Source organism: Brachycentrus maculatus, unplaced genomic scaffold (genome assembly GCF_059751285.1).
Source record: "Brachycentrus maculatus isolate JH-2025_06_01 unplaced genomic scaffold, ASM5975128v1 h1tg000491l, whole genome shotgun sequence".
Taxonomy (NCBI): Eukaryota; Metazoa; Arthropoda; class Insecta; order Trichoptera; family Brachycentridae; genus Brachycentrus; species Brachycentrus maculatus.
The window spans coordinates 295,211-307,912 of record NW_028281238.1 but is presented as its reverse complement, the minus strand read 5'-3'; the positions used below and the strand labels follow the sequence as shown (position 1 = coordinate 307,912).

Here is a 12,702-nt window from a genome sequence, read left to right as displayed (position 1 = left end):
CTATTGTTCTCCAGTAATCTTATATGCGAAATCATTAATCAAAGCTTTATGGATTCGTAAGTTAGGGTGGGATGAATTGCCACCTGAGGAAATAAAAACTACCTGGCAAAAGTTCTTAAAAGAATTGCCTCTGCTAAAAGGATTTAAATTACCTCGATTTTTAGGCTTTGAATCGGAATTATGTACTTTAAACATATTAGGGTTTGCAGACGCCAGCGAACGCGCGTACGGCGCCTGTGTTTATACGTGCATAGAAGTTCCAAATAATCCCAATAAAATAAGTCTAATTCTAGCCAAGAGTCGTGTAGCTCCACTCAAAATTGTGTCTTTAGCTCGATTAGAACTTTGCGCAGTCTTATTATTAGCAAAGCTTATTAAATTTGTCATCGATACAATTTCCTCAAGGTGTACAGTAAAAAATATATATGCCTTTAGTGACTCGACAGTCGCTCTACACTGGACTCACTCATCACCACATCGTTTTGACACATTCGTCGCAAATAGGATCACCAAGATTCAAGAACTTCTTGATCCCAAATATTTTTACCATATCAATGGTAAGCAAAATCCAAGCGACTGTATATCTCGCGGGTTGACACCCGCGCAATTAATTGACCACCCTCTGTGGTTAAACGGTCCACCGTGGGCTAGGGAAGATTGCTCTACGTGGCCTATAACTAAATTTTCCTTTGAAGAATCCGAAGATAAAAAATTGGAATACAAACGTTCTAAAGTTTTTCTAACAACGAATACATTCGTTAATAATTGTTTGGAGTTTTACGAATTGTCTAAAAGAGTCTCGTGTTGGGACAGGCTTCTTCGTATAATTGTATATTGTTTACGTTTTTTAAAATGGTTACCTCGTTCGGTGACAGTTACAGTCTCAGATTTGATAGAAGCTGAGAAGGTGGTTATTAGAGCGGTCCAAAGCATGCATTTTTCAGACGAAATAAGCCAATTAAAGGGGTCTCAGGTCATATCAAAACAGTTGAAACGTCTGAGTCCCTTTATAGACGAAGAAGGTATTTTACGCATTGAAGGAAGATTATCCAAAGCAGATCTTCCTTTTGAAACCAAACACCCAGCGCTTCTTCCAAAACGAGACCATGTGGTCGATTTAATAATAGATCGGTACCACAAATTTCACTTACATACGGGATCGGGACTCCTTATGTCTATCCTGCGCCAAAGATTTTGGATTCTTTCTGCCAGAAGCGTCATTAGAGGGCGAGTAAATAAATGCAATGCCTGCTTCCGCATGTCTCCGTCACATCCAACTCCGAAAATGGCTGATCTTCCATCATATCGGATACAGGAGGCAAAAGCTTTTGTTCACACAGGTGTTGATTACGCGGGTCCTCTAAACATTACTCTCACTAGAAAGCGCGGACAACGTTCTCAAAAGGCTTATCTGTGTCTTTTTATTTGCTTAACAACTAAGGCCGTACATATTGAACTTGCTTCGGACTTATCCTCCGATACTTTCTTAGCCGCGTTCAAACGTTTTTTGTCGCGAAGAGGACCTGTATCATGTTTGTACTCAGATAATGGTACAAATTTTATTGGAGCTAAGGCACAGTTAGAAGATATTTATAAGTTAACCGTATCGCAGGAATACCACAATATTATAAGCAAAGAAATGCTTAAGCGTCGTATAGAATGGAAATTAATTCCACCTCATAGTCCACATTTTGGTGGAATCTGGGAGTCAAATATTAAGAGTTTCAAATCACACTTATATAGAGTAATAGGAAGTCAATTACTGACTTATGAAGAACTCCTTACGGTATTAGTACAGATAGAGGCTCTCCTCAATTCTAGACCCCTTTGTGTGTTATCGGGCGAACCTCATCCGGAAGTCCTTACTCCCGCCCACTTTCTCATGTCTACACCTTTGCAATCTCTTCCGGCCTTGGAAACAAACAGTTATAGTCTTGGTTATCGTAAACGGTTATTAGACAGTTTAGTCCAAGAATATTGGAAAAAGTGGAGGTTGGAATACTTGCATACATTGCAAGTGCGCCAAAAGTGGTGTACACCCGATCACCCGGTAACTGTGGGTACTTTAGTTCTAATTATACAAGACGACATCCCTCCTTTACGTTGGCCTCTAGGAAGAATAGAAGAATTATACCCTGGCACTGATGGTATTGCCAGAGTGGCTTTGGTCAGAACCCAAACCACCAGCTTCAAAAGGCCAGTTGTTAAACTGTGTCCAATTCCAAATCAATAGTAGTTTGTTTATCTATTGTTTTTGCATTTTTTTATCTCAGTTTTTCTTTTGTTTGTTTGTTTTTTGCATTAAGTTTCCAATTGTATTGAATTGGACGTTTCCGAACAAGTGAAAGTGTTGAGAGAATTACCTCAAACCTCTTATGGTTCAAATTGAAATGAATTATTTAATTATCCCTTTATTTAAGTATTTTTCCATATTATTTCTCTCTCTTCAACATTCGTGTTTGATCGTTTTGGAGTTCGTGGTTCTTTCGGTTTGCGTCGACGGTTTCGGAAGCTCTAGGAACTTCCAAGGCGGGGGGCATGGTTTGGCCGGTACTTATCGGTAGTACGTTTTGAATTTCGAACGACGCCCGACTGCCAAAATAAAAGACAAAAACAAAAGTAAAAAATAGTTGCAATTTGACTCTTCACGCGGGCGCTCTATATATTGAATTGTTGTGAATACCTCGCTGTATTTTATTGAATTGTTGTGAATACCTCGCTGTATTTTGTGACCCCATCACCACCATCAAGAGAGAATCGCCCTGATCCCAGCGCTGGATCAAGACCATCTATAAGAATAAAAGGTTAGTTCTTTATTCATACGTGCTATTTGATATTTATCGAACTCGCCTTCCCTTGGTACTTGAAAGTTCGAGCATAAATCATCGAACTAACTCGGGAGAGTATCACGACTCCAAATCGATCTAAATATTTCTATCTTGTAGAATCGTCGTCTTATTGTTAATAATATAAGACTGGTCCTTCGAATTATTTTTTTTTGAGTTTCATTTCGCACTGTGGCGAAACCACATTACGATAAAAGTTTCGAATTAAGTGAAACATCATATCATACATATATATAGTAAAACATCTACGTTTATTTGATATTCGTCCTAAAACCCTAAATTTCTTACCAAAAGTCACCTATAGCATCAGACATCGTAACATAACTGTAATTAATATATTATTAGATTAAAACCAATATTTTTAGCTTTTCCACTTTATTTTTATTTGACCAGCGACCGGGTTTCGTCGTTACTGACATCATCAGACTGGTTTTAATCTAATAATATATTAAAAATGCAATTCCATCACGAAGTGTCAGTGGATAATATAAATGTAATTAATAAAAATATACATTTATTTCATGAGACTTACTTCTAACCCTCTTATCTGCACCCAATGATGCACTACACCGTACTGACGCAGTGTTATCTTGATCGTTACTTACATAAATGTAAGGTGATCAATCCAACACTTCAGATAATATTTTTATAAAGTTCAGGGTGATGTTAAACCATTCTCAAACAGACGCGACGTGAGAAAGTTTGTCTTCTATTTTTATCTCTTTCATCCTGGAAATTGTATTGTTTACTTTTTTACGAATTTGACAAAAGTTCCGGAAATATTTCACCACGCACATAAACAACTCCTGTATGTGGTAATGAAAAAAAATAATTGTTTTGGACTCTTATTCATTCAATACCGGATGCTATAGAGTCCCCAAGACGTAAGGAAGCGCCGACTGATGACGTCCTTGTTTCCTTGAAATAATGAAATCCACTCGGTACGTTAATTCGACCCTTAAGGACATTGCGTCGTTTAAGTACGGTAATTCCTTTTTTCAGTACTGTGACCAAACTTTCCTAAAGTTTAATTAATTTTAAACACCACACTCACTTGAAGATATTAGAAAAATTATTATACTATAGATATCCTGTTTCGCAAACCTAACGCTAATACAATTCATGAAGGGTGACAACGTATTTAATAAACAGAATCTATATTACAATGATTAAAGAAAACACTTCGTTTTTTACCACTTGAGTTTTATTATAGACTACATGTTTCAGAAGTTAAACTTCCATCATTCAGGTCTGTATAATAATATATATGTTATTATACAGACCTGAATGATGGAAGTTTAACTTCTGAAACATGTAGTCTATAATAAAACTCAAGTGGTAAAAAACGAAGTGTTTTCTTTAATCATTGTAACATGTCTTACCACAAAGTTAATGCCGAAACAATAAATAAAATATAGAATCTATATTTATTTATTTATTTTACAAAAATAGCCGTTTTGTCCGCCTCCGTAGTGTAATGGTCAGCATGCTCGGCTACCGTAATGGAGGTCCCGGGTTTGATTCCCAGGGAGGGTCAAATAAATATAAGTGATTTTTTCACTGTAATATTTATTCAATATTACCCTGGACTGGTATCTGAAGCGGAGGGCTGATCACCTTTCCTTCATGTTAATGATCAAGATAACACTGCGTTTATATGATGCAGTGCCCTATGCACCATTGGGGTGCGGATAAAGGTTTGAATAATGAAATAAAAATATATATATTGACAAAATATATAAATAAAACACTTGTTTTTTTTACCACTTATAGAAGGATCTAAAATATATGTAAAAATGTTTTAAAAAATAAATATTTGTCAGTCTAAGTAGCTCATTACTAAAAATGAATATCAAATTGTAATGGATTGGGTTCGAACCCAAAAACTCTGAGTCAACAGCCTTCGACACTATCCACGAGACCACAGCCTGACTTTGAACTGATTTCAGTTTTATTTTTTTTATTTATTCAATCAATGCCACCGGAAGCTTTAAATCAACGGCAAAGAAGAATGGTCACCCCAGCGAGGAGACGGCCTCTTCCGAAGCAGCGTAAAGACATCACCTGAATATTTGGAACAAAATTGGGTCAATTTTAATTGTACCAATTTAGTTTTCAGCTTCGAAGCGGTTAAATGTTCCACCCCGAAATTTAATATGCCCATTTTCCGGCCGCGCTCTGCGTTCCAATTGTCACGGAAAACCCTCACAACTTTTTCCATTACCCGAATATAGAAATATCAAAATTTCCTTAGCCGAATCTTTTCAAAATAACATGCTATAATCTTCTTCCAACCCTTATCCGCACCCAATGGCGCATAGGGCACTGCATCGTATATAATAAGTGTTATCTTGATCGTTAAATACACGAAAGAACGGTGATCAGCCATCCACTTCAGGTACTAGTCCAGGGTGATACTAATAATAATAATTTTGGATGAATTTTAAAGCGCCATTTTCGTAAAATACTATCTCAAGGGCGCTTATACAGAATGGATTATGATATGGAAATGATAAAAAATGTACATTAAAGAAAACGTCGTCAATCCGCTGAGTCTGAAGGGGGGAAAGCGGAGCCGCCGTATTATTGCGTCTTCTTCTCGGTCTTCTTGGGCTGGAGCATGACCAAGATGTTGGGCAGGACGCCTCTCTGAGCGATGGTAGCGCCGGAGAGCAGCTTGTTGAGCTCATTTCATTGTGGATATTCAACTGCAGATGGCGGGGGGTGATGCTGGTCATCTTGTTGTCACTGATGGAATTGCTGGGCATCTCCAACACCTTGGCAGCCAGGTACTCCATGACGGCGGCGAGGTATACGGGCGCATAAGCCCCAACTCAGCGCAGTAGATGCGAGCTGGTGGGTTTTGGCTGTTTAAAATTGACCCTGCATTCCATAGTTAATAATTTTATGTGTTTTTTTACTGCTTTAATATTTAATATTTTTAAGCTTTAATAATAAATAGCACAAATAGAGTTGGAGTAAGCATATGTTTTTGGATCGCTATTGTTTATTTTATATACAATATTGACAAGGTCGTAGGAATGCATTTAACACTGCATGGAATGCATTTAGTGTTGTTTGCTCCGAGAAATGGACCGCATCACGGACCACGCTAACTTCAGTTGCATTTTTGTGTTGCATTATTGATGTATTTTTCTCAAATAACAGCTAAACTGTAGAACTTTTTTCACTTTGAACTATTTTAATTTATCACTTATCACAGTATTTCTATGTATACAAAAAAATACGGACTTTAGATGCAAATATCCGGGGGAATCTATTTAAACTTATAGAGTAGCTTTCCTCGGCAGTTGTACAGCGCCAAGCCAAAAGCCAAAAAAAAAGAATTCATTTTGCAATTGGCGGGAATCGAACCCACGGCACCAGTTTCGCAGTGGAAAATGAATGTGGAAAAGCCGGAGTATATTTTCAAAGACAGTGTTGTTACGTTCTATTCTCTCTGCCTACCCCTGCAGTGAAGCGGCGTGTTGGTTAGTTAGTTTGTAAGTAAAAACGCATTTTTTGTTTACATTTTTTTATTGTAGTGAACACATGAAAAGATGAGGCAAATTGCCATACAATATTTTTTTTATTCGCAGATATTTTCATCATTTAAAAACCTTACAAAACCAAGCTTATCAAATCAAATGTAAATTTATATAATTTTTCAATGGTCAAGGCTTGAACACAATGTAAATTATGTTCCTTAGTTTTTATTCATTGATTTGGCGTTTAATTTGTAGAACTCCATTTTAATTTATGTATTAATTTTAAATCAAACACAGATTTTTTGTACTATTATTTTTTTTTGACATCTCATCAAAGATGAAGAAGAATATGGAAGTCTGGGCATTTACGGATTCAAGAACAAAGTTTCTAAATTGGTTCATATATATAGAACTTCCAAGAATTTGAGTAGTGTGGTTGTCAACAATGGGTAGAATTGGTGAATGTTACACGTGTGTAAAGTGATCACTTAAACCAGCCTATGACGGTCGTCAGCCCCGTAAATGCCCAGACTTCCATATTCTTCTTCATCTTTGATGAGATGTCAAAAATTAATATGAAAATAACTCCTTTAAAAATTAATATGAAAATAAAGATAATCCAGATTTTGTGAACAAGTATTTGCACACACTCAAAACGTTATACAGATTTTTTGAGTCTACTAAGTTGTGGCAACTTAGTAGACTCAAAAAATCTGTGTTTGATTTAAAATTAATACATAAATTCCTTAGTTTTGATAACATTATGAAAAATTGCAAAAATTATATAAATTATTTACCTTTCTCACAAAAATAATATCGTCTTCTTCTTTTTTTATTTATTTAATTTTTAATAGCAGGTGTACCCGGTCACACATTGCTATTTCTCATTTGGTTGAATTGAAAATAAATCAAATAGAAAGCACAGATGTTTTTTTTTATTATTTCACAATGCTTATGAACAAATGGTAATATTAAATAAGTGACAGCAGCTGTCGATAAGCACAGCTTCTGCCATGAGCAATATTTACTTTCGCGTGTTTTGCTGTTACATTCAACAGATGGCGCTGCCATTGAGACAAAAAAACTGTTATTTTTACCTGTCACATATATTAAGTAACTACGCGCATGTTCGAATGCATCTCTGCGTAAAAATTTCAAAGAAATCGATGAATAACTTAAGGAGATTTATGATTTTGAATAAACGAACATTACTATTTTTATCTTAGTAGATATATTAAAAAAACATTGCATGTCCTATTTATTGATATGAAAAGAAATATAAAAATAAATAAATCGATGGTAAAGGATGATTATGTAGAAATTAAAAAATATATTTTAGAATTTCGACATCTTTTTTTTGTGATTCACATAAGATAAGCTTAAATTTCACTTATGGTTAAATTTAAGCGAATGATAAAAACTGACCCATACATTGTATATTTGCACATAAGACAATCTCGTCCTATTGAAAAAAAATCACAACGATAAAATTAAAAGCAAAATTTATGTAAGTGCAAGATTTATTTTAATATTTTAAGATTATTTCGACATTAAGATGTAAAAAAAATATCGTTACATAGTAAGTGTAGGGTATACGTTTAAATGGTAATTTTAAGAAAGCCAAAGAAAAACTATTTTCCGAAATGTTTTAAAATTGAATAAAATTGTATTATATATTTTCTTTAAACACTTTCAAACAAAAATCATTAAAAAGTCATAAACAAACTTATTTCCAAAGTGACACAAAATTGTAATAGATTTTCAACAAATACATTTAAACGGTAATTTTCAAAAAGCCATAGACAAACTATTTTCCAACGTATTTCAAAATTTTTATATTTTTTGTAATTTATTCAAACAATAATTATTGAAAAATCATACATAAACGATCGTTTTTTCAGTGTTTTAAAATGACACAAAATTGTAATGCATTTTCATTAAATGCCTTCAAACAATAATTTTCAAAAAGCCATAGACGATCATTTTCCAACATAATATTGCATTGATAATAATAATAAAACCCTTATCCGCACCCCAATGGTGCATAGGGCACTGCGTCATATAAACGCAGTGTTATCTTGATCGTTTACACATGAAGGAAAGGTGATCAGCCCTCCGCTTCAAGTACTAGTCCAGGGTAATCTTGAATAAATATTACAGTGAAAAAATCACTTATATTTATTCTTACCCCCCCCCCCCCGGGAATCGAACCCGGGTCCTCCAGAACGGTAGCCGAGCGTGCTGACCATTACGCTAAGGAGGCGGACATGAGATACTATGAGAAAAATATAAATGTATGACAACTATTATCTTATGGTGTAGAAAAAGACATTTCAAACTTTTTCATGTTATATTTTCATGTTATATGAAAATCCTAAAATTCTGGTTTGACAATAATCTATTATCCCTAAATACAGATAAAACATTCTTTATCCCATTTTGTATCCATAAACTCAAAATACCGACAAATATAAAAATTACAATTCACAATGGTGACTGCAGGGATTCAAATTGCAAAAACTTATGTTCTGTTTTATGTCCAAAAAAAGAAATAAAATATCTAGGTGTTATAATAGACCAACATTTGAAATACCATAGTCACATTAATGAACTAGTAAAACGAATAAGAAAATGCATATATATATTCATTAGAATCCGAAACATACTAACCATCGACAACCTAAAAAGAGTTTACTATGCTATCGTTCACTCACTACTACAGTATGGCATTATTGCATGGGGAGGCTCATACAACAACATACTGAACTCAGTGAAAATAGTACAGAAAACCATAATTAAAGTCATCTTGAAAAAAAAAACATATTTCCAACAAAATTATTATTTAAAAAATTTCAAGTCCCAAATATAGAATCCATTTATAAAAAAACCGCAGTTTTTCAAATACTAAAGGGTGACAACTATTTAAATTTAACAAAGAATTTATCATCGAGATTCTCAAACGATTTTTCTATTCCAAAATGCAACACCAAGCAATTTCAGCAAAACTTCAAATATTTGGCAATCAAACATTTCAATAAACTCCCTAAAGAAATAAAAAAAATAGATGATATAAAAATCCTCAAGAAAAAAATTAAAGCTCTATACATTTAAATCTTTAAAAAAATATATTAAAAAAACTATTATATCTTTTATTATATAACATTAAACCACGAGTGTAAGTCCCTTTCCAAGCACAAGAGCACAGACTCTTTTATGGAGAGGCACAGCGAATCGAAATATAAAAGTTCTACATATGTATAAATGATTCAAATGTTATTATGTTATAAATAAAAATGTAAATATATTAAATGAATAAAAAAAAAAAAAAAAAAAAAAAAATATTTCAAAAAGGTTATACAAATATATTTGTTCAAACTGAAAATTTAAATGTGCATTTAAATATTAAGTAGATATAAATTTCAAGCAAAAATAGTTTCAAAATGTTTAAAAATACGAGACTTTTTAAATTGTCAATATCATTATAAAAAAATAATTTGAAAGCTTTGCAATATTTATTTGACACATATTTCACATTCAAGAACTTGGGTTTGATTGAAAAACCAACAATAATTCAGCAAAAACTAGTTATCAGAGAATACATACACAGGAATATTATTAATGTTTGTATTTTTACAGCACAAACATGAACTAATAAATGACAAAGTTAATTACAATACGACATGCAAGACTAATAAAAACACGTTTTAAAAATATGTTTATATATCTGACAAACAAGTGTGATGTAGGAGAAAAATAGCAGTCGTTGTAAAAGAAAATTGTCAAAACGTCGTAATAATTATCACCTTATATTATATTTTTCTTTTACATACAAATTTTCCAATTTCAAAATAAACATTTGGCCGTCATTGTTTTTTAAATAGGCCGCTAGAGGGATAAAAACAAAAACATCAAAAAAGTGAAATGTCTCTACTTTTTAGTGTCTATGGTCTGCAAATATTATACCATTCACACATCGTCAGTGGTTTTGTATTTATATAGTGTCATCTCTATACATACTAACTCAATGGGACTGGCCTAATGCAGTGTTCCCAGCTGTATAAAAACAAATTGATTTATCGTTTAAATTAGCGTACATAATATAATGAGTGTAGTACTTGACTTGTCCAATAAAAAAAATCTTTGGTTTCATAACTTCATTCCTTAAATAATTATTTATCAGTTACAAAAAACAAACAAAATATTATTATTTAATATAAAAATGGACTTATGTTAGTAGTCTCAATAAATGCAACGTTAGGGGCTTAATCTATTTTAAAAAAATGAGATACATTAAAATAACATAACCCAATATTTATAATGATTGGGGATACGTTTAAGTCAGATATAAGTATGTTTAATAAATGGTGTTTACTTTGTGGAACTCCACAATCCATTATTGTTCATATGAATCAAAAATCGATAACGACTCAACTAATAAAATTCAGTTTGCGACAGCTGTTTCACCTTGTAAGACTAATTTATGAAAATGGTTGACATATATCACTACTGTTATACAAAAAATGAATTTTTAAAAGTCTGAAATAATAGTTATTTAATATAATATAGCAACAACTAAAAACATAGATTTTTACAGCATTTTACATTTTTTTATTTTGTCGTTACCGATATCATCAGACTGGTTGCGAGTTGTTGTTTTATTAGATAAAATGCAGGTCCATAAAGAATGTCAGTAAAAAAACTTATAATTATTTGATGTTGCACTCAGCGCAGGCTTCAAAATACAATCAATTTTTCATAAGTTATAGAATTGGCTATATTTATATGTGTATATATATATATATATATATATATATATATATATATATATATATATATATATATATATATATATATATATATATATATATATATATATATATATATATATATATATATATACATATATATATATATATATATATATATATATATATATATATATATATATATATATATATATATATATATATATATATATATATATACATATATATATATATATATATATATATATATATATATATATATATATATACATACATATATATATATATATATATATATATATATATATATATATATATATATATATATATATATATATATATATATATATATATATATATATATATATATATATATATATAATATATATATATATATATATATATATATATATATATATATATACATATATATATATATATATATATATATATATATATATATATATATATATATATATATATATATATATATATATATATATATATGTATATATATATATATATATATATGTATATATATATATGTATATATATATATATATATATATAAATGTATATATATATATATATATATATATATATATATATATATATATATATATATATATATATATATATATATATATATATATATATATATATATATATATATATATATATATATATATATATATATATATATATTTATATATATATATATATATATATATATATATATATATATATATATATATATTTATATATATATATATATATTTATATATATATATATATATATATATATATATATATATATATATATATATATATATATATATATATATATATATATATATATATATATATATATATACATATAGATTACTCAAGTTGAAAAGGACATGCTGTATTTTTTTATAGGGACATTCTCTTAGTTATCCAAATATATCTCCGTTTAAAATCTACAATCTAAAAATCTAGACAGACATCTGAGATACAAAATATCCTATGTTTTCTAAATTACTCTTTGCAAGACCATCAACTTAGGGCTCTGTACACATGAGGATTTTTAGTACTTATCTTCCACTCTGATCAAATCCACTGGGTTTATCGCAATCTTAATTTAATGAGTATGATAAAATTTGAAGAAAATTCATTTAAAATTCTACATTTTTCGTTTACAAAATGATATTCAGTGTGAGATTACTTCAATTTTACATTTAAGTGACAATCAACAGACAAATTGCATCAACCTTAGTGTGATGTTGGTATGAATTATTGTACATAATATAATAATATATAAAACCCTTATCCGCACCCCAATGGTGCATAGGGCACTGCGTCATATAAACGCAGTGTTATCTTGATGGTTTACACATGAAGGAAAGGTGATCAGCCCTCAGCTTCAGGTACCAGTCCAGGGTAATATTCAATAAATATGACTGTGAAAAAATCACTTATATTTATTTTACCCCCCTTGGGAATTGAACCCGGGACCTCCAGAACGGTAGCCGAGCGTGCTGACCATTACACTACGGAGGCGGACAATACATTATAAATTTAGTTTTACTAAGTAAATGCCGCTATAATACACCATAAATA

The 12,702-nt window shown here is 30.9% G+C and overlaps 1 long non-coding RNA gene across 1 annotated transcript; it reads right to left on the bottom strand.

Moving 5' to 3' along the window:
- Positions 1-562: 562 nt before the first annotated feature.
- LOC148302023 (uncharacterized) lies at positions 563-2,978 on the bottom strand. Its single transcript, XR_015838713.1, has 2 exons — positions 2,716-2,978; positions 563-2,683 (listed from the first exon to the last, which is right to left on the bottom strand). It is a non-coding gene; the product is annotated as an uncharacterized LOC148302023 (long non-coding RNA).
- Between the last annotated feature and the right edge of the window lie 9,724 nt (positions 2,979-12,702).